This window comes from Apium graveolens, chromosome 6 (genome assembly GCF_009905375.1).
Source record: "Apium graveolens cultivar Ventura chromosome 6, ASM990537v1, whole genome shotgun sequence".
Taxonomy (NCBI): Eukaryota; Viridiplantae; Streptophyta; class Magnoliopsida; order Apiales; family Apiaceae; genus Apium; species Apium graveolens.
In genome coordinates this window covers 148,915,158-148,939,706 of record NC_133652.1, presented here as the reverse complement: position 1 = coordinate 148,939,706, position 24,549 = coordinate 148,915,158, and the positions used below count along the sequence as shown (strand labels likewise).

The window sequence follows — 24,549 nt, the reverse complement described above, 5'->3', positions numbered from 1 at the left end:
TGCAATAGGACCATGAAATTATGAATAATTAAGCATACCTAGCTCACTTGCTAATCTTGTGAATGTTGATTCATCAAGTGGCTTGGTAAATATGTCTGCAATCTACTTTTCACTTGGAACAAAATGAAGTTCCATTGTACCTTTCATCACATGTTCCCTTATGAAGTGGTACTTGATGTCAATGTGTTTGGTTCTTGAGTGCTGCACTGGATTTTCAGTAATGGCAATGGTAGTTGTATTGTCACAAAATATAGGAATTTTGTCAACAGTTAGCCCATAGTCAAATAGTTGATTCCTCATCCACAATATATGTGCACAGCAACTACCAGCAGCAATGTACTCAGCTTCAGCTGTTGATGTAGAAACATAATTTTGCTTCTTGCTGAACCATGACACAAGCTTATTTCCTAGAAATTGACAGGTGCCAGTTGTACTTTTCCTGTCTATTTTGCAGCCTGCATAATCTGCATCTGAGTAGCCAATTAGATCAAAACCAGACTCTCTAGGGTACCAAATTCCTAGATTTGGAGTCCCTTTGAGATATCTGAAAATTCTTTTAATAGCCACTAAGTGAGACTCTTTAGGGTCAGCTTGAAATCTAGCACAGAGATATGTAGAAAAGTGAGCCAACCATGCCTCTATAACTTGAAATGTCCACAGACTTTTCAGTCTTGTTTAATTCAAGCTTGGTGGCAGTGTCCATGGGAGTTTTTACAGATGAACAATCTATTAAGTCAAACTTCTTTAAAAGATCATAAATATATTTAGTTTGACTAATGAAAATTCCACCACTAACTTGTTTAACTTGTAAACCAAGAAAATAAGTTAGCTCTCCCATCATGCTCATTTCATATTTACTTTGCATTAACTTAGCAAACTTTTTGCAAAGCTTATCATCTGTAGAACCAAATATAATATCATCTACATAAATTTGAACAAGTATTGTAGAGCCATTAACATTTCTAAAGAAAAGAGTTTTGTCAACAGTACCTCTTGTGAAGTAATTATCTAGAAGAAATTTTGACAAAGTCTCATATCAGGCTCTAGGTGCTTGCTTTAGTCCATAGAGTGCTTTCAACAGATAATACACATAGTCTGAAAAATTTGGATCTTCAAATCCTGGAGGTTGGCTTACATAAACTTCTTCCTCCATTTTCCATTCAGAAATGCACTCTTGACATCCATTTGATAGACCTTGAAATTGGCATGGGCTGCATAGGCTAGAAAGATTCTGATGGCTTCAAGTCTGGCAACTGGAGCAAATGTCTCATCAAAATCTATTCCCTCTTGTTGAGAATAGCCTTTAGCAACCAATCTGGCTTTATTCCTTATGACAATGCCATTTTCATCCATCGTTTCTGAATACCCATTTTATGTCAATAGAACTCTTGTTCTTTGGCTTGGGTACCAGCTTCCATACTTTGTTCCTCTTAAATTGGTTTAGCTCTTCTTGCATTGCTAAAATCCAATCTGGATCTAATAGAGCTTGTTCCACTCTCTTAGGTTCCTCCTGTGATAGAAAACTACTATACAGACATTCATCTTGAGTAGCCCTTCTAGTTTGCACTTTAGATGTAGCATCACCAATGATCAATTCAAAAGGGTGATTCTTGGTCCATTTCCTTTGAGGTGGTAGATTAGTTCTAGATGAGGTTGCCTCGGTATTGTCATGATGTGAGATAGAATGTTGATTGGTTGAAACTCCCCCTGAGTTGCTGATCCTTTGAAAGGAATTGGGAGTTCTATTATTTGATGAAGTGAAATGATTATCCGTTGACAGACTGTGATCAACGGATGCTTTATTATGAACTTCAACGGATGATGCACTTTGTCTTTCAACGGATGCTGCATTCTGTGCATTGTCCAAAGGCAGATTTTGAATTCTTTTCGAGGTGCCTTCTCCATCATTCTCATATTCACTATCATCACAATATATCTCAATGTTGTCAAATTTGAGTCCTTCATGATGTCCCTCATCTGTTAGTCCATCAATCTTGTTATCATCAAACACAACATGCACATATTCCATGACAATGTTGGTTCTTAGATTGTAGACCCTATATGATTTTCCAGCAGAATAACCAACAAATATTCCTTCATCAGCTTTTGCATCAAACTTTCCTTTGTGATCTGGTTGATTCCTTAGAATGTAGCATTTGCAACCAAAGACATGAAGAAAGTTTAAGGTTGGTTTTCTTCTCTTGAACAATTGATAGGGAGTCATGCCTTTTGCTTGATTGATTAGAGAAATATTTTGAGTGTAATATGTATAGTTAACAGCCTCAGCCCAAAAGTATGTTGGGAGTTTTGACTCTTCAAGCATTGTTCTTGCAGCTTCAATTAGTGACCTGTTCTTCCTTTCCACCACACCATTCTGTTGTGGAGTCCTTGGAGCTGAGAACTCATGCATGATCCCATTTTCTTCACAGAACAACTTCATGGTTGAATTCTTGAACTCAGTTCCATTATCACTCCTGATATTCCTTACTTTGAAATCTGGATGATTGTTGACTTGCTTGATATGATTGATAATGATTTCACTAGCTTCATCCTTTGATCCAAGAAAATAAGTCCATGAAAACTTTGAGAAATCATCTACAATCACTAGGCAATGTCTTTTCCTTGAAATTGATAATACATTGACTGGTCCAAAAAGATCCATGTGCAACAGTTGTAATGGTTCATCAATTGCTGATTCAAGCTTCTTACTGAATGATGCTTTCTTTTGCTTTCCTTTCTGACAAGCATCACACAGTCCATCCCTTGTGAATTCCACTAGAGGCATTCCTCTAACTAAGTCCTTTTTGACTAGATCATTCATTGTCTTGAAATTCAAATGGGACAGCTTCTTGTGCCATAGCCCACTTTCAACTGGACTTGCTTTGCTGAAAAGACAAGTAATTGATTTTGCATCTGTAGAGTTGAAGTCAGCCAAGTACACATTCCCTTTTCTAACTCCAGTTAGAACCACTTTGTTGTCCTTCTTATTTGTGACAACACAGGCTTCAGAATTGAAGGAAATAGTATTCCCTCTGTCACATAGTTGACTGATACTCAATAGATTGTGTTTGAGACCATCAACTAATGCAACTTCATCAATGATGACATTTTCCTTTGAAATCAAGCCATATCCCATAGTGAACCCTTTGCTGTCATCTCCAAAGGTTATGCTAGGGCCAGCTCTCTCCTTGAACTCTGTGAGCAGGGTGAAATCTCCTGTCATGTGCCTTGAACAACCACTGTCCAAGTACCATAGATTCCTTCTTTTTCCCTGCACACAACAAAATCAATCAAGTTGATTTTGGTACCCAAGTTTCCTTGGGTCCGGCCTTGTTAGTCTTTTTCCTAGACTTCATTCCTCCTGCATCTTTTGACTTAGGTAACTTTGGGTCAACCTTGGTCTCAGATGCAGTTGGTTGAAGTGTAGGGTTAGCCACAGAATCATTTAGCACATTTGGTTAAATTTGATAAGGCATAGATTGTGCAAACATATTATTCTACATAGGCATGTTGTATGGCATTTGAGGCATACTGAATGTAGTAAAATAAGGGTTATTAACATATGGCATGTTTGCAAAATGTGCATGAGGATTCTGATGAGATATAACAGGCATAGCATGCAGAGGTGACATAGACATGTTAGGCATGGAAGGAGTTAAAGGCATGGGAGCATTCTTAACAGATTTGCAGTTATCAGATAGAAGATTAACACTTTTACAATGCACACAGCTTTTTCTAGGAGCATACTTATCAGGTGTGTAATTGTTGTGTTTGTTAATCCCTACCTTCCCATTTCTATTAGATTTTCTTTTAGTTTCCTTTTTATCCTCAACCAACTTAAGCCTATTTTTCAACTGATCTAAGATCATGTGTCCTATATTCACCTTACTGGCATCTTTGGATGTGCTAGCTTCTTCCTTGACAAAGTTCTTGGAAGTTGAACCAAACTTCTTATTGAGATTTTTCAAATTGTTCTTTTTAAAATCACTTGCCTGTTTTAATTGATGAGCCTTCAATGGATGCTCTTTTTCTTCCTTCAATGGATAACTTTCATCATCAGTTGATTCCACATCCGTTGACAATCCATCAATTAATTCAACTTCCTTTTTGGTTTTCTTCCAGGCATTCTCACAGAGTGATTCAATTCCCTGAACCTTGACAATTTGAGCACTAACATCCCTAGATGTTTTCCAGGCCTTGATTACCTCTTGCTCACGTTCTAATTATTTAGAAAGAATTTCTACTTTCTTAACAGATTCTTCTAGTTCACTCTCAACAGTCAAGCATTTGATTTTAATCTTTTCAAGCTCAATTACCTTACCCTCTAACACAGCATTCCTATCACTTAAAAACACATTATTCTATTTGATTCTTGTGTTTTCTTTAGCTAGTGATTTAAGGGAAACACGTAAATGATATAATTCATTGGACATATCATTTATGGCTTTATTGCATTCAATATTAGAAAGCTGAGAGAGGTCAGTAGTAATTACCTGGTTGCTTGATGAACTAGTTTCATTTTCATCAGAATTAGCCATCAGGGCTAGGTTGACATATTCCATATCATCATCTTCATTGGCTCCATCTGCTGCCCAATCATCTTGAGTCAGAAAAGCTCTTTCCTTTTATTTGAGCAAATCGAAATATTTCTTTTTGTAATCAACTTGCTCAAATTTCTTCTTGTCAGAGGATGGCTTTCTACACTCATTTGCAAAGTGTCTACTTATGCCACAGTTATAACATTAGAACTTAGATTTGTCCACCATGTTCTTCTTTGACTTAGTGAATTTTGTATTTTTCTTGAATTTCATCTTTGCAAACCTCTTGGATAGAAAGGCCAGATGTTCATCAACATCATCAGAGTCATCTTGACTGGAATTGTCTTCAACCTCAGCTACTTGCTCCTTTCCCTTGCTTGATTCTGATTTGCTTGTGCCTATTTTAAGACTTGGCATTGTCTTTTCTTCATTCCTGGCTTCAATCTTCTCATTGTCAGCTACAAGTGCAACTGATCCACCTTTTCTTTTTCCCTTTTCCAACAACTCATCTTGCTCCATCTCAAGTTCATAGGTCTTCAAAATTCCATATAATCTTTCGAGTGTGAAGTCTTATAATCTTGAGAATTTCTTAGAGAAACAGTCATAGGCTTCCATTCCTTTGGTAGAGACCTCAGAAATTTTAAATTGGAGTCCTTGACTTGGTACACTCTGCCATACAGCTTTAATCCATTCAACAGTTTCTGAAATCTGTTGAAGGTATCATTCAATGATTCTCCTTCTTCAAAATGAAAATATTCATACTGTTGAATAAGAAGCTGCATTTTGTTTTCTCTAATTTGCTCAGTACCTTCACAGATAAGTTGCACAGTATCCCAAATTTCCTTAGCAGTTTGGCTGTTAATGACATTGTCAAACATATCTTGATCTAGGCCATTAAACAGAATGTTCATGGCTTTCTTGTCCTTGTGAACCTCTTCAATATCTTCAACAGTCCATTCTGCTTTTGGCTTGGGAATAGACTGTCCAACAGCAACTGTTGCAGTAGCAGCTGTGGCCACCTTGTGAGGGATGTGAGGACCATTTTCAATGCAGTTGATGTAGCTTTCATCTTGAGATAGAAGATGTAAATGCATCTTCACTTTCCAGTGATGATAGTTATATCTTTCCAGGATTGGAATCTTTACACCAATATCCTTCTTACTCATGATGTTAGCAGAATAGATCTTTAAACTCTTTGTATGTTAAGAGCTTGCTCTGATACCAATTGTTATTCCCAGTGGACCAACAATGAGATTTACAGAAGGGGGTTGAATGTAAATCTCAAAACTTTTTAAAGTTTTGAGCAGTTTCTAAGACTAAGTGTTTTGATAAACAAATGTTTGTGAATTGCTTTAAGCTAATACAGACAGATATATATTCAAGCACAAATGTAAAGAACACAAAGAACTTAAAAACTTTTCTGGTGGATATGTTGTTCCACCAGAGATGTGTTATTTCAGAAAATCTGTGAATCAAAAGAATTGATCACAGCTGCGTCCTAGTACAAACTAGATGATTTTCTCTCTGGATTTTTCTAAACAGCTCTGGAAAATTCACTGTCTAATTACTAGCTGCTACTTGGTTTATATAACACCAAGTTTACAAGTGAAGAAAAAACTGTAGAATATAATTATAAGATTCTTCACATGTTTCTTCTTCATTTCTCTATCCAATACAATTTAGGTTTAGCTGTGAATCTTTGAATACTTCCTTGTTTGCACCAGAATGGAAATGCTGCTTTTTCTTGATTCCTCCTAGAGGCTGCCACATTCTAGTTTATCTCTGTCAACCCATGTGCCTCTGTCAGCTTATTAATTGTCACTATCAACTGCTATTGAACTTAGCATCCGTTGATGGCTTTATCCGTTAAAGCATTAGCAATTGAAGCTTTATCCATTGATGCACTCATCCGTTGATGGATGTTATCCGTTGAAGCTTTAGGGACATCTGTTGAAGTTTTGTTTCTCATCCGTTGAAGGCCTTTAATATCAGTTGATACTACTTCACTTATACAAAATTACAAGGCATGAAACATTTACAGTTAGCCCTCCTATTTGCATATCCACTAGTAGTCAACATGACTTATAATTTCCCACAACATCTAAGAATTACAACTTGAATACAGAGAATGAAATGTGCTACAATATTAAACTTATTTCTAAGTAAAGCTACTCCTTTAACAGATAGCCAGAATGGTCTTATCCGTTGAGGCTACAAACACCAGATTTCTACTTAAGTGTTTTGTTGAACTTATCATCAAACTAATGCACATATTCCTAACATGTACAATGGATTGTACTATGCCACCTTCTTTCGACTCTGCATCCTGGACAATAAGAATCTTTCTGTTAGAATTTTTTTCCCGTTCATCCTAACCTTTAATCTTTGAGTATGCTTTAAGTTTGCGACTATAGGCTTGATACATGTTATTCAAAAAAAGCATATATCTTAATATTTTGGCGATTTAATTTACTTGTCTCCATAAACTCTGAAGAAAATTAGTATTGGTTGTACTGAGTCCTTTTTATCAGTATCTGATTTTTTATTGTCATGTCGAGATCTTCTACAAGTGCACTTTGTCGTGGTCTTCCTTATCTAATTGTCACAGTGAACAAATCACGATCAATAATCTTTTGGTCATGACTTGGAAATTTTGACCACCAAAATCTGTGTAATATCTCGATAGCATATTCAACATTACGAGTAATGAGACTTCACTCTTGACTTTGTCATTGCCGCAAGTATGTTGAGTACGAGATCTTGATAAATCTTGTGACATCTCGATCAGTAAGCTATCTCAATAAGCAGAAGAGTTCTCGACATGATCGGACATCTCGGGAACTATGAAAATTTATACAATGTTTTGGCATCTTAACTTGTACCATCACTTTTTTTCTCGATAAGAGTTTCATTAAAAGGCATATTTACAGTTTAACATTTATTTCTCAAGGTGACCTTTTCATCAGCACTTGTTATACTACACTAAATCTGTGACTTTTTGACTTGGCACTTGGAAGGTTTTTCAAGCCACACCCTATTTGTTAGATGCAAACATTTTTTTCAATCTTGAGGCATGATCATCTTCTGATCTTTTTCCAAATTATTTTATTTTTATTTTGCATGGCTTTGTAGAGAGAAAAATACTCCGGTGTAGTTTTTATTTTATTCATTCTATTTCGACGGACTTCACTCCAAAATGCATCAAGTACTAGAGTTAGAGACAACCATTCAACTTAGGATGTCAAAATTACTTAGGCATGTTATGGTATTAAGGCATTTCTTAATCAACAAAGGTTTAAATTCATATGTAACATTATCATTTCATCTATCTTGGAAAGTACAATTAGTACGATTTCTAGTGTTCTGAGAGTTTATAAGCAATACTAGTTTTTAGTAATGAAGGGCATGGACTTTTTAAACCGAAGACCCCAATTCAAATCAAGACTATGGATGGAAAAATAATCCGATCCGAAACCCGAAATTTTGGATTTACCGAACCCGATTTTTTGGATTTGGATATGGATTTAATTTTTAAACCCGAAATTTTTTGGATTTGGATTTACCGATCCAAAACCCGATCCGAAATCCGAAACTCTATCCGAACCCGATCCGAATCCAAATCCGAAAAAAATCCGAATTATTATATATAAATTAATTATATATATAATATTAAAATTTTATATATTACATATTATGATATGATAATATATATATATATTATGATATACATTATACATATTATTATATAATTTTTTGAACATATATTTTATATTTATGTTAAAAAATAAATAATTATAAAATTGAATGAAATATAATTATTCAATTATTTAAACGGGTGATAAGGTTTATAAGGTTAACAAAACATCTTTTAATAATAAATCTAAGAATTGGGTATTGATTGAGTTGATTTTTTGAATATTAGCTATACATATAATAACACAATTAATGATGTGGTGGGGTGGTTGAAAATGACACTTTAAAACTATTTCTTTACAAGTCGCGTGTTCGATTCCAAGCACTAGCAATATAAATAACTATACAAATTTTCAGATTTCCGGTTTGGGTTCGGGTTTCGGGTTTCGGGTATGAATATCCAGTTCAAAAAAAATTCGGGTTTCGGGTATACCCGAATCCGATCCGAAATCCGATGGATCGGATTCGGGTATTCATTTTCGGGTATTTTTGGGTTCGGATCGGGTTCGGGTGTGGATAAAATTTTTGGGTTTGGATATGGATTCTTCAATACCCGACCCGATCCAACCCGATTGCCATCTCTAATTAAGACATTAACGAGAAGTAAGATAGAGGAATTAAGATCTCTAATCTTCTCTTTTAAATTTATATTTGCAGCAACAATCTTTCCGTTAAACAAGATTGACTAGTAGAGTACCTCCAAGACTACATGTACACTTACAGGTATGCTTGCAAGACTGGAATAAGTTCACAACATCTCTCTCTGGTTCAGAGTATCTACAACTTTGTAAAATAAATATTATAACTAATTTTGGGGGGTAAATGAAGATGCAAAAGTCGCCGTCCTAAAATACCGAAGTCGTATAGTTTATCCTTCAATCATTCTCGTGGTATAACCATCATAACACATACGGTACATTTTTGTGACATACCGTAAGTTTCCCGTAATCGTATCCAAACAACTCTCCCATAGTCAAAAGCACGTAAAAAAATTATTGGACACGTGTCAAGCTGGAAAGGCACAAGTAATCCCTGAAATTTTGAAAAAGCTGTCACTTCATCACACTTATCTCCATACTCAGCAAAATTAAACAACACATCAAAAGAAGTATATATATGAGAGGAACATCGTGGGAAGAAATGGGAGAAGAGAAAAAAAATAAATGAAAAAATACAAAATATTAATTGTGTAAAATTATCTGATTATGACGATATGATCCCTACATTTTTTTTTGAAAAATTAAGCAAACATCAAGTACTTAAACATATTTAACTCAACTTTAATTTTTTTTTACTCGATTAGGTATCTATTATTTTCTACAAATTTAATTTACCGGAAAAAGATTTTATTAAGTTAGCCGACGAACACCGCTAATTATGCAAAAAATATTTACTTTTCTAAAAGTTACCAATTCATCCTAGTAATCCCAAGTGGCTCGCTCTTAATATTTTTTCATTTCATGTCAATGATTGTGTTTAATACTTTGATAGCATAAAAACAACACAAAAATAATACAAAAATTTAATATTTGAATTTACATGTACATGAAATAAAGTACACCAACCAAAAATACATTATATTTTTTATTGTTAAATACGACTTTTATTATAGGATGTAGTAACATGAAAGTACACTACATAGTTAGCACAAATGCATAATTAGTTGAATAGTATACATTAACATGTTATAATAAGATAATTTATAGTACAATTTGATACTAATAGTAGAATTTATATAAATAATAGTTTCAAAAAATATAAATAAATAATTTTATTGTGCAAGATATGCCTGTATAATAACAAGACAAAGTCACATTGACATCCCTAAGGTTAAGTTGTATGATAATCTAAATCTCTATTATGTATTGTATTTCTTAAGTCTGTAAAAATGGTTAGTAGATTAGACTGGGGGATTTTTCTGTGAACAGTCTCAAGGTAAGGAATAAACTATGGAAGAAGATCAAGTCATGATCATGCCTCAGAGAAAAGCGTAAAAGCTTGGAGTTGAATAAAGTTGTTCTATGAAAAATGCTTTAAGTTAAGATATCGACAAGTCACAGATCAAGTTATATAGAGAAGTCATTCGAGAAGTCCAAAATAGCTATAGAGAAGTCTTAGAGATATCGACAAGTCAAATGAAGATGTAGAGAACTGGAGATATCAACAAGTCATTTCTGCATGTAGAGATCTCAGAGATATCGACAAGTCAAATGAAGATGTAGAGAACTGGAGATATCAACAAGTCATTTCTGCATGTAGAGATCTCGGAGATATCGACAAATCAAATGAAGATGTGAAGAATTGGAGATATCAACAAGTCAATCTCTCAAATAGAGATCTCAGAGATATGAAAGTCAAAGATATCGACAAGTCATTTCTAAATATAGAGACCTTAGACATATCGACAAGTAATTTCACATGCAAGGAACTAGAGACCTCGACAAGTCAAGTATACCTATAGAGAACTCAGAGATATCGATAAGTCATTATACTTATCGATATGTCACTTCTCTATAGAACAAATTGGAGATCTCGACACACTATCTCAAATTCAGAATACTGACAAGTTCAAGATTCAAGATTATCAGTCAACAAATAATTCATTCACTGGATTGGAAAGTCTACAAAGCAGCTTGGAGAATACAAGATCAAGGGCCAAGATTAACTGGACAAAGGGTGGTCACAGACCTGCAAGATTCTACACAGATTTGCTAACACCGGAAAAGGAAATAGACAAGGTTGCTTTAGAAATTGGTTTAGTATATTTTAGTGCAAGTTTTGTAAACATGTGCTACTAGTTTATAAAGCATGCACGGGTCCTTAGTTCATAAGCAACAAACAGATCTAGATTTTCTTGTATTCTCTCAAGATAGAAGTTGAGTTCTTATTTTCTTAAGACCACGGATTGTAGCAAGACAAGCTTGATTAATACAATTAAGTGAGTTTTTGATATATTGTGTTTTTGTTTATTATGTTAAACATAATATCTACAATTCTTAAACAGCTTTGTTCAAACCATATTCCATAAAGCTTAAAATAAAGAAAAATCCAAGAAATACATTCCCCCCCTTTGTGTTACATTTCATAGCATTCAGTATCTAACAAGTGGTATCGGAGCAGAATCTGAAAGTAAATAGATAAAGATCTTGAAAGAATGAGTGCACAAGAATTGACAAGCATCAAGATACCAGCCTTTGACCAGGTCAACTACACACCTTGGAAAAAGAAAATGATGTTGTTCATAAGGATGGCCAACCCCATGTATGTTCATATTCTCAAGAATGGACCTTTCATTCCTAAGGTGAGAGTTTCTGAATCTATAGAAGAAGATTTGGTCATACCAGCACATTACACACCTAAAGACCCTCAACCTACATAAGGCCTTAAAAGAAAAAGGTTGCACTGGATAGTAGTCTACAACTCATATTAATTGAGTCTCTTGATAATGTGATGTACAACAAAATTATCAACTGTGATTCCGCTAAACAAATTTGGGAAAATATTGAAGTACTGTGTGAGGGGATATTGGAAGTTAGATCTAACCAAAGGAGAATCTTGGTGTCACAATATGAGGGTTTCATGGCTAAGCTTAAAGAAGGAATTACTGAAGTTTTTGAAAGATTCAACAAATTTATTAATGACTTACAACTTCATGATAAATATTATAAAGGTGAGGAGGTTAACCTAAATTTTTTGCTTACCCTTCCCGACCATCTTGAACAGAAGATATTTGTTATTAGAGAAGGAAGAGACTTGAGCAGGATGACATTGGAGGTCCTATATGGGATTCTGAAAACAAATGAGCTTGAAATGTTGCAGAGAAAGTCACTAAAGGTAAATTGAGGGCATGTAGTAGATGGATATAGTTCCTTGATGGTCAATGACAGTATAATACTTGAAGATAAACATGAAGCTCAAACTCCAGTCACTCATGCAGTTGAGCAAAAGAACAAGGAGCCCCAGAAACAAGTCATATCGGAGCTAGAAGTGGATGAATATTACACCCTTGATGAACTTGATGAGATGGATCAATCCATGGCTTACCTTGCTAGAAAATTTTCTAAAATTAGGGTGAATAAGCCAAAGTACTTTAAGAGCAAGGCACAAATCTCAAATAGCAAAAACTGGAAAGGAAAAACTTGAGTTCAACTCAGGTGGCAAAGGTGGTTACACAATTGGATCTGTTGATTGTTGAGTGGCATTTATGACACTTAACACTCCATAAATCTTTGAATTGGTGTTTTGTACTCAAGTTGTTGGTGTTTTAACGTGTTTTTGTATTTCAGGCATTTATCAGGAATACATGTACATTGGCATTGTTTGGATGCTAATTTGGTGTTAGGATGGTGTCTAGAATAAAAGCTCGTGAAAAGACTAACTCAAATCAGCAAGAAAAGAAAGAAGTCAGAAATTTCTCCAGAGAGATGGCGCACCCACGCTGTAATAGCGTGTGGCCGTGCCAGGATGGCAGAATGTCAGCACGCCAGCGCTGGTCAAGAGCGCGGCCACACCAGGTCGGGAAAATAAAATCTGGTTTCTTCTGGAATTTTGATCCGTTCGACTTCTACTCTGCATGGGCTGCTATATATACATAACTTATGTTCGTTTTTTTGAAGAAGACGTACCAGAGCTTAAGGAGAAGGCGTAAGAAGACCGTAGAGCACAATTCAACCAAGGAGAAGAAGATCTAATTTATTCTTGAGATTCTTTATTTTAAGTTATAACTTTGGATGCTAGTTTTCTTATTCGTGAACCTATACTCTTGTTTCGTACTTGGTTTTATTTAATTATAAAGACTATGTTTATTATACCATGCTTTCATCGGAACCCACGTTGATGATGAGTCCAATTATGGGCTAATCATTATCGTGGGGTTCTAACGGATTTATATATAGATTTCTCTAGTTAATTTGTTTCGATGCCTTAGTGTGTGGTGATTGTATGATAACCTAGTTGTACTTATTCATCTTATGAGCGTCGCGAACTTATAAGATAGTGTGTTAATCTTTAATGAAGCGAAAGTGAATTTAAGGGTTTAGAACTTGCCAAGCTAACATAGGTTCATGTATATATTATGCATGATTTGTAGGTAATTTTAACCATCTTACTTGCCCTATGTAATCACGATAGATAACTTGTGCATTCAACCGTTATGTTGTAAAATTCTATAGACATATAGGGTCTCAATATAATTGGTGTCTATTCAGCTTCTATCTCTTTTGTGGATGTTTGGTAGTATGGTATTCGTATAATGAAAGTTGGCGTTTATCAGTTTCGTGTTATCTGATTAGTGTCATCACCATTACACGCTAAGGTAAGAATGGAAAGGCTATTGAATGAAGTATTTAATGTAGTTAGAATCCCATGTTTGTGTCATATATTATTTAACTTTCTTTAATCTCCTAGTTTGTGTTCTTTAGTATAACTCTTAGTTAATCTTAGTTAAACAACCTCAATTTGTTATTCGCCTTAGCATTGGATAATAATCATACTAGTGTTGCATAAATACATTGATTGAAATTAACCTAAACCAGTCCCTGTGGGAACGAACTAGAATTAATTCTATATTACTTACGATTGCATATACTTGCGTGATTATTAGCGCGTGTTCTAGCCCTAACAAGTTTTTGGCGCCGCTGCCGGGGACTGCGGTGTTAATTTTTAGTTTATGTGTTTATCATTATTGGTCGTTAAAGTTCAGTGACCCGGACATTGTTACTTACTTATTTCCTTGTCGTGTTTCAGGTACTCTCGCGAGCATGTATGCATACGTGTTCTCGGTCTCGTAAGAGAACACTAGATCAAGATGAGGAAGAAGTTGTAGTTGAGGAGAAAGTTGAAGAAGAGATCTTAGTTGAAAAAGAAAAAGAGGTTCTTATTGCAATGGGAGAACCAGAAGTGAATCCAAAGGCTTTGATGGACTACTATCAACCGAAGATCAATAATATTCAGTCTAGCATTGTTAGACCAGCCATCTCGGCTAATACCTTTGAGATCAAGTCGAGCATAATTCAGATGATACAGAACTCAGTTCAGTTTGGGGGTTCTCCAACAAAAGACCCTAACATGCACATCATAGATTTCATCGAGATCTGCAACACTTTCAAGTTAAAGAGAGTTTCTGAAGATGCTATTAAGTTGAGGCTTTTTCCATTCTCTCTACGGGATAAAGCTAAGTGTTGGTTACATTCTCTACCACCAGGATCTATCACCAAATGGGAGGATCTTGCTCAAAAGTTCTTAACTAAATTATTTCCTATGGCAAAGACTGCTGCAATCAGAAATGCACTTACTCAATTTGCTCAACAATCTGGAGAATCTTTATGTGAGGCTTGGGATCGATATAAGGAGATGCTTAGGAAGTGTCCCTATCATGGGATGCCTGAATGGATGATTACTAACTGTTTCTATAATGGTTTGGGTGCTACTTCTAGATCCATGCTTGATGCAATATCAAGAAGAGCCTTGTGGGCTAAAAGCTATGATGAAGCTTATGAATTGATTGAACTGATGGCTGCTAATGAATACCAGAATCCTACTCAGAGACTATCTCAGGGCAAGGTAGCAGGAATTCTGGAGTTGGATGCAGCTACTGCTATAGCTGCTCAACTTAAGGCTTTGACGATGAAGGTGGATTCTCTGTCTAATTATGGAGTTAATCAGATCACTAGTGTATGTGAGCTTTGTGCTGGTGCCCATGAGACTGATCAGTGTGCCATTTCTAGTGAATCAGCTCAGTTCGTGAGCAACTTTTAGAGGTCGCAACAACCTGTACCAGCCACCTATCATCCTACCAACCGCAATCATCCTAACTTTAGCTGGAGCAACACTTAGAATGCGGTTCAGCAGCCTTATCAGTAGTATCCAGCAAAGCAGTACAACCCCCCTGGGTTTCAGCAACCGCAATACGCACCAAGGCAACAACTCCAGCTGTAACAGTCTAATGAAAAATCTGAATTGGAAGAGTTGAGGCTCATGTGCAAGAGCCAAGCGGTTTCTATCAAGACCTTGGAAAATCAAATTGGACAAATTGCCAATGCCTTGTTAAATCGTCAACCTGGTACATTTCCTAGTGACACTGAAGTACCAGGAAAGAGGGAAGCTAAGAAGCAGGTAAAGGAAATTACATTAAGGTCTGGGAAGGTTACAAATCCCGAACACTCTTAAGTTTCGGATGAAAAAGCTGTAGCTGAGGAAGAAATGCAGAAGGAAGCTGAAGTGGAACCAATAAAGACTACTGTTGAACACGCTCCTCCTGAGGTTAATACAGGGGAGAAACAGATCTATCCTCCACCTCTCTTTCCTAAGAGGCTGTAGAAGAAAAAGATGGATATGTAGTTTGAAAAGTTTATGGAGGTGTTCAAGAAACTTAACATAAACATACCTTTCGCTGAAGCTCTTGAACAGATGCCTAGTTATGCAAAGTTTATAAAAGGTATACTTTCTCGGAAAGTGAAGCTGGATGACTTAGAGAAAGTGGCTCTCACGGAGGAATGCAGTGTTGTGCTACAACAGAAGTTGCCTCCAAAGCTTAAAGATACTGGAAGCTTCAATATTCCTTGCATCATTGGAAAAGTGTCATTTGACAAATGCTTATGTGACTTGGGAGCTAGCATCAATCTGATGCCTTTGTCAATCTTCAAGAAGTTGGACTTACCTGATCCAAAACCTACTTATATGACTCTGCAGCTGGCTGATTGTTCTATTACATATCCGAGAGGCATTGTTGAGGATGTTTTGGTCAAGGTGGATAAACTCATCTTTCCTGCTGATTTTGTAATTCTTGATTTCGAGGAGGATAAGAAGATTCTCATAATCTTGGGAAGACCATTCTTGGCTACTGGCCAAACCTTGATAGATGTGCAGAAGGGTGAGCTCACCATGCGAGTGCTGGATTAGGATGCAACTTTTAATGTGTTCAATGCCATAAAATTTCCTGCGGAAAATGAGGAGTGCTTAAAAGTGGAGTTGGTCAATTTTGTGGTTACTTCAGAACTTGATCAATTGCTAACGTCCGATTCCTTAGAAAAGGCCTTGTTGGGGAATTCTAATAGTGAAGATGATGAAGGTGATAAGCAATTGCAATATCTAAATGCCTCTCCCTGGAAGAGGAAGATGGATATGCCTTTTGAATCTCTTAGAATGGAGGAGCTGAACAAATCTCCCAAGCGTCTCAAGCCATCTATTGAGGAAGCTCCTACACTTGAGCTTAAACCATTACCTGAACATATAAGGTATGATTTTTTAGGTGATGCGTCTACTTTACCTGTTATTATTGCATCTGACCTTTCAGGTAATGATGAGGAAAAACTCTTAAGAATTCTGAGAGAGTTCAAATTGGCAATTGGATGGACTATAGCAGCTATTAAAGGAATCAACCCTTCTTATTGTATACATAAAATTCTACTAGAGGAAGGTAGCAAGCCTACTGTTGAGAAACAAAGAAGGCTAAATCCTATCATGAAAGAAGTTATGAAGAAGGAAATTCTCAAATGGCTGGATGCAGGGATCATCTATCCCATTTCTGATAGTTCTTGGGTGAGTCCAGTTCAGTGTGTACCAAAGAAAAGAGGTATCACTGTTGTTTCTAATGAGAAGAATGAGCTCATTCCTACTCGAACAGTCACGGAGTGGAGAGTTTGTATGGATTACAGGAAGCTGAACAAGGCCACGAGAAAGGATCACTTTCCTCTGCCTTTTATTGATCAAATGCTTGACAGATTGGCTGGGCATGAGCACTACTGTCTTCTGGATGGCTATTCAGGCTATAATCAGATTTGCATTGCTCCGGAAGATCAGATTTAATGACCCCCACCTTGTACTTTGTCCATTTCGTACTTTTACCTTTAGAAGAGTTTCTTTCGGGTTGTGTGGAGCACCGACCACATTTCAGAGATGCATGATGGCTATCTTCTCTGACATGATTGGTCAAAATGTGGAGGTGTTCATGGATGATTTCTCTGTGTTTGGTAATTTATTTGATGAGTGCTTACAGAATCTTGGCGACGTTCTTAAAAGGTGTGTTGAGACCAATTTGGTTCTCAACTGGGAGAAATGTCACTCTATGGTGCGACAAGGCATTATTCTTGGTCACAAGGTCTCTAGTAAGGGTCTTTAGATGGACAAGGCCAAGGTGGGGGTCATTAAAAATATTCCTCCACCAATTTATGTTAAGGGAGTTCGCAGCTTTCTTGGTCATGCGGGTTTCTATATGCGGTTCATCAAGGACTTTTCAAAAATCTCTAAATCTTTGTGCAATCTTCTGGAGAAGGATGTCCCGTTCAAGTTTGATGATGAGTGCCTAACTTCTTTTGAGTTCTTGAAGAAGAGTTTAATCATGGCACCTATCATAACTGCACCTGATTGGAATGAACCTTTTGAAATGATGTGTGATGCAAGTGACTATGCAGTTGGAGCAGTTCTTGGGAAGAGAAAGAACAACATATTTCATGTGATCTACTATGCTAGTAAGACCCTCAATGGTGCTCAACTGAATTATACTAATACTGAGAAAGAACTTTTGGCCATTGTCTATGGTTTTGAGAAGTTTCGGTCTTATTTGTTTGAGACGAAGGTGACAGTTTTCACTGATCACGCTGCAATTCGATATCTCGTTCTAAAGAAGGACTCCAAGCCTAGATTGATTAGATGGGTTCTTTTGCTTCAGGAATTTAAATTAGAGATCAAGGACAGAAAGGTAATGAGAATTAAGTTGATGATCATCTCTCGCGTTTGGAAAATCCAAGTGCAACTTCACAAGATAAGACATTGATAAATGAGTCTTTTCCCAATAAGCAGCTTCTTAGAGTGCAAGAGGAAGAACCGTGCTTTGCAGACATTGTGAACTACCTTATGAGTAATATCATGCCTCTAGACTTTTCGTACGCTCAAAGGAAGAAGTTTCTTCATAAGGTGAAGTGGTACATGTGGGATAAACCATATCTGTTTAGGAAAGGAGCTAACCAAATCATCAGGAGATGTATTCCGTACAGTGAAACAGAGGGGATTTCGCGAGACTGTCATTCGACTGTTTATGGAGGCCACTATGGTGGAGAGAAGAAAATAGCTCGTGTCCTTTAAGCAGGATTCTTATGGCCTATATTGTTTAAGGATGCACATCACTTTGTTTTAAAGTGTGATCGATGCCAGCGTGTGGGTAATATATCCAAAAGGGATGAGATGCCTCTTAATGTGCTTCTCGAGGTTGAAGTCTTCGATGTTTGGGGAATCGACTTCATGGGACCGTTTGTCTCATCCTGCAATAATCAGTATATCTTGTTGGCGGTCGATTATGTGTCAAAATGGGTTGAAGTCAAGGCTTTACTGATAAATGATGCGAAGATAGTGATTAATTTTCTTCATAAGCAGATATTCACACGATTTGGGACTCCAAGAGTCATAATCAGTGACGAGGGATCGCATTTTTGTAATCGCAAGTTCACTGCCATGATGAAAAGGTATAATATGAATTATTGCATTGCTACAACCTACCATCCTCAGACTAATGGTCAAGCTGAGGTGTCCAACAGGGAGATAAAGCATATTTTAGAGAAAGTTGTGTGTCCATCAAGGAAGTATTGGTCTTTGAAGCTTGATGAAGCTGTTTAGGCATATAGAACAACATACAAGACTCTGTTGGGAATGTCGCCATTTCAGTTGGTTTATGGTAAGGGGTGTCATTTGCCTGTGGAGCTCGAGCATAAAGCGTATTGGGATTTGAAGAAGTTCAACCTTGATTTGGATGCAGCTGGTAAGAAGAGAATGCTTCAATTGAATGAACTCGACGAATTTTGGCTTCAAGCATATGAAAATAACAAAATGTACAAGGAGAAGGTCAAGAGGTGGCACGATAGGGGTCTATTGCTCAAGTCATTTGTGCCGGGACAACAAGTTCTGTTATTTAACTCTCGTCTCCATCTTTTTCCTGGAAAATTGAAGTCGAGATGGTCCGGGCCTTTCATAATCAAAACCGTGTTTCCGCATGGAGCTGTGGAGATTTTTTAGAATGATCCATGCCGAGCATTCAAGGTAAATGGTCAGAGGTTGAAGCACTACTATGGGGATACGATAAACCGTGAGGTGGTTAGTGCCGTTTTATTATCTACGTGATCTCGAATGTCTACATCAAGCTAACGACATAAACCAAGTGCTTCTTGGGAGGCAACCCAAGTTTGTTGTCCATTAGTAGGTAGAGGAAGCAGAAGAAAAAGAGAAAAACACAAAAAAAAAATCAGAAAAATAGAAAATTTCAGTGCCAACTTTAGTAGCACGGCCAAATTTCGTTGCACGAATACCGTAATACCAAGAATCCATAAAAGAGATAGAAGTTGAATAGATACCAATTATGCTTAGTCCTTATATGTCTATAAGAATTGAAAACATAACGGTTTAATGCACCAGTTATCTATCGTGATTACATAGGGAAAGTAAGATGGTTAAAATTACCTACTAATTATGCATAACAATAACACATGAACCTATGTTAGCTACGCACATAAGACGAATAAGCACAACCAATACTAGGATATCAATCAATCACCACACACCAAGATATTGAAACAAATTAACTACAGAAATCCATAAGTAAATCCGTTAGAACCCCACGATAATGATTAGTTCATAACCGAACTCATCGTCACCATGGGTTCCAATGAAAACATGATATAAAACAATATAAGAGTACTAGGGTTTAAAGATAAATCGCAAACAAGCATCCAAGTATCTCCTAAATCAAAGAAGATAAAAGTCTTCTTCTCCGTAGCCATTTCGTGCTCTCTAGGTCTTCTTATGGCTCTCCCTGGTCTCCTTGTTGTTAAAAACGTATTTTTATTGATATATATAGGCTTCCGGTCATTCTGGGCTTCCAAACTCTAAAAATCAGACTGGAACCAGGATTCTGTGAAAATGACTTGGCGCTATCCCGATGCGGGCGCGCTCTATTTCTATGGTTCCAGCACGGCCGCCCCGCTTCTCAGCACGGGCGCGATCTATTTCTGGAAGTCTAGCGCGGCCGCCCCGCATATTTGCAAGGGCACGCCATGCTACTTTAGTTGGAATTCTGAATTTTCTTCTTTTTGCTGTAACTTTTGCTCCACTCGTCAAAATTTGACGAATAATTAGTCCACGCGAAGCTCTCGAGATCCTCTACAAATTGGGAATGGCCTTGACTTCAGATTCTTAGCTCTTTTCAGCATATATTTAATAAAAGCTCCATTCATCCTCTAACTAGTGCCTCAGAAGTAAAAACACAAAAATATATCAAAATACCAACAACTTGAGTACAAAACACCAACTTAAGCTTGTAATGAAGCATTCCAAGTAGATATAAAATCTACTTATCACACCCCCAAACTTGAATCGATGCTTGTCCTCAAGCATTAACAGACTCAAAACTACAAAACAAACCTAATGCATGAATGCAACTACGCGAATGCAACTAAATGATAATGCAATCGATCCCCTCAGAATAACCATAACCAAATGAATAAGCCAACGCCTCTAAGAATACAATGACTCAAAATAGAGCTCAAATAAATCCCACAAACCAACTCATAAACCAGAAATGTGCGTGTGTGGATGCTTAACAAATATACTCTCGACACTAGATCAATAACCATAACTTATCTATCATCGAAACAATCACAAGTTTATAAGCAGAATAGATAATAACCGTCTAATGACTCATAACATCTTAATCCTACTAGAGTTATACAAGGATTCACGCTATTATTGGACACATAACAAATATGCTTCTTTGATCCTGCAATGAATGAGGTCCCAAAAGACTTATACAATAATATCCATGTAGCGAACGTTAGGTTAGCGGATCACAGACTATCAAAGCCTTAGGTCATTAGGCACAAAGTCCCCTAGAACTTAATAACTCGAGTATTAAAGAGCTCACTCTTGATCAATTATGCATAAACACATACTTTTTTCTTTTATTTCCTTTTTTCCTTTTTTTCCTTTTTTCTTTTTTTTTTCTCAATAATTTCTGAATGAGTGCGTTTCGCTCCATCTCATTCAACCCTAGACTACTCATAAATTATGAGCCGGCTACTAGCCATTTGACGCCTAGCCTTATTCACAACTAGCAATGAAATCCAAGTTTTTCTCCATATAAAAAAATCAGTGTTTTTACGTCATTACGAGAATATCACAAATTCTAAATATAACCAAGTGATTAAATCTCAACAACAAACAAGTATGATCATGATCTAGATCAAAAGCAACCCTATAAGACTTTGTGAAAATATTTTTTTCTGGCATACAAATCAATTCATTAGGACTTAAACATCCCTCTATTCATCATCACTACACTCACATCAACATCAATCAATCAATCAGAAATAGCTCAACCTAAGGGATCATGTTATATGCATGCAAATGCAACTACATGGACTCACATAATAACACGAACAAAAATGCCGCAAACAAATATGTCCTAAATGAACAATCATGCAAAAATATGAATGAACTATAACTAAACATGCAATATGAATCTATATGAACTATATGGACACAACACACACTACTAATCCTTACATTATTACCCCCAAACCTAAAATTTTCACTGTCCTCATTAAAGGTAATAATAAGGATGTCAGGCATACCTAGTTATCAGAAAGATCACCCTCCTCAGGTGGAGGATCAGGTGGCCAATCAACCTCGACACCAGTGGCTCAAAAAGCAGTGCCCAAAGCCTGTGTCATATCTGCAGCAAAACGACAACGAATGTCGTTCCTGGCCTCCATACACCTAGTCACTCGTCTGTGCTGCTCATCACCAACACCAGTCCTATCAACTACATGTTGCACATGAGAAGAACCCTCTATAGGAACAGGAAGATCCGTCTAGCCACTATCTACATCATCAAAAATATATCCCAATACCTTATCATGGGGTGCACCTAAGAATGAACAACTCAAGTGATCTGGCAGTCGGTTGAGCTCAAGTGTGGGATCTTCTTCAATAGATGGTTCAAAACGCTCCTAAGAAATTTTCAGCTCTGCTAACCCAAGAGAATCGAATGGCATATCCAACTTCCTCTTCCACGGAGGTGCATTCAAAACCTGCATTTGCTCTGCTCCTTCTTCATCTTCAATAACTGATTTCCCTATTAAGGATCTCTCTAAGGTATCTGACTTTGGCAATTGCTCAGGCTCTGAATTCATGACAGAGTCGACCCACTCTACTTTAAAACACTCCTATTTAGCTGTGGGTAACTTTATTGCCTTGAACACATTAAAAGTGACCTTTTGATTATGAACCTTCATCGTAAGCTCTCTTTTTTGCACATCGATCATAGTTCGGCCAGTAGCTAAGAATGGTCTCCCCAAGATAATGGGAATCTTCTTATCCTCCTCAAAGTCAAGAATTACAAAGTCAGCAGGAAAGATAAGTTTATCCATCTTGACAAACGCATCCTCCACAATACCTCCTGGATATGTAATAGAACGATCGTCCAACTGCAAGGACATATATGTCGGCTTCAGATCAGGTAGACCAAGCTTCTTGAAGATAGACAAGGGCATCATATTGATGCTAGCTCCCAAATCACATAAACACTTGTCTAACAACAAGTTTCCGATGGTACAAGGAATAGTGAAGCTTCCGGGATCTTTAAGCTTCGAATGCAACTTCTGTTGTAGTACAGTACTACATTCCTCCGTAAGAGCAACGGTCTCTAAGTCATCGAGCTTCACTTTTTGAGAGAGAATACCTTTCATAAACCTCGCATAGCTAGGCATCTGTTCAAGAGCTTTAGCGAAAGGTATGTTGATGTGAAGTTTCTTGAAAACTTCCAAAAACTTAGCAAATTGTTTATCCAACTTCTGCTTTTACAACCTTTTAGGAAAAGGAGGTGGAGGATAGAACTGTTTTTCCCCTGTATTAACCTCAAGAGGAGTGTTGACAACAGTTTTCTTCCTTGTTTCCACCTCAGCATCCTTCAGCACCACTGTTTCAGCTACAATCTCATTTTTTGGAATTGGTAAGGATGCAGACGCACCTGCATTCTGGACGGAATTTTTAGAATCTTCATCTTGCTGAATTTGGGGGCTCGGGACCTTTTCAGACCTTAATGTGATTGCGTTCACCTATTCTTCGACTTCCCTCTTGCCTGGATTGGATTCTGTATCACTAGGGAGTGTACCAGGTTGTCGATTCAACACAGTATTGGCAATCTACCCAATTTGATTCTCCAGAGTCTTGATAGACTCAGCCTGGATTTTGCATATAAGAGCCTAGTTTTTGCACATAAGCCTCAACTCCTCCAATTCAGATTTTTCATTAGCAGATTAACCGACACTTCCATGCGGGTAGTGTGGAAGTTGGAGTTATTGTATTGGTGCATACTGTTGCTGAAAACCAGGAGGATTGAATTGATTGGATCCAAACTGCTGATAAGGCTATTGTACCGCATTCTGATTGTTGCTCCAGCTGAAGTTAGGATGATTCCAGTTGTCAAGATGATAAGTGTTTGGAACTGGTTGCTGCGATCTCTGAAAGTTGCTCACAAACTGAGCTGATTCACTAGATATAGTGCATTGCTCCGTCGCATGCGAACCTGCACACAGCTCACAAACACTAGTTATCTGATTAACACCATAGTTAGCCAGAGAATCGATCTTCATTGGAAATGCCTTTAGTTGAGCAATGATAGTCGTAGCTGTATCCACTTCAAGAACTCCCACTACCTTGCCATGTGGCAATCTCTGAGTTGGATACTGATATTCATTAGCAGCCATCAGTTCAATTAGATCATAAGCTTCCTCATAGCACTTTGCCCATATTGCTCCACCTGATGCTGCGTCGAGCATGGGTCTTGACTGTGCTCTCAACCCGTTATAGAAGCAATTGATGATCATCCAATCAGGCATTCCATGATGAGGACACTTCCTAAGCATCTCCTTGTAGCGCTCCCAAGCTTCATATAAAGATTCTCCTGATTGCTGCGCAAATTGAGTAAGTGCATTCCTGATTGCAGCTGTCTTTGCCATAGGGAAGAATTTAGTGAGAAACTTTTGAGCAAGATCTTCCCAAGTAGTAATTGAACCAGCTAGTAGAGAGTGTAACCAGCTATTAGCCTTGTCCCTCAGAGAGAATGGGAATAGTCTCAGCTTCACAGCATCTTCAGAAACACCATTGAACTTGAAGGTGTCGCAGATCTCAATGAAATCCCTAATGTGCATATTGGAATCTTCCGTTGGAGAACCCCCAAACTAGATTGAATTCTGCACCTATTGAATCGTGCTAGACTTGATTTCAAAAGTATTAGCCGATATGGCTGGTCTGACAATGCTAGAATGAATGTCAT

The 24,549-nt window shown here is 37.2% G+C and overlaps 2 non-coding genes across 2 annotated transcripts; one reads left to right on the top strand and one right to left on the bottom strand.

Moving 5' to 3' along the window:
- Positions 1 to 14,504: 14,504 nt before the first annotated feature.
- On the bottom strand, positions 14,505 to 14,611 carry LOC141669120 (small nucleolar RNA R71). Its single transcript, XR_012553414.1, has one exon. It is a non-coding gene; the product is annotated as a small nucleolar RNA R71 (small nucleolar RNA).
- A 9,499-nt stretch (positions 14,612 to 24,110) lies between these two features.
- On the top strand, positions 24,111 to 24,217 carry LOC141669967 (small nucleolar RNA R71). The gene has a single exon (XR_012554221.1). It is a non-coding gene; the product is annotated as a small nucleolar RNA R71 (small nucleolar RNA).
- The last annotated feature ends 332 nt before the right edge of the window (positions 24,218 to 24,549 follow it).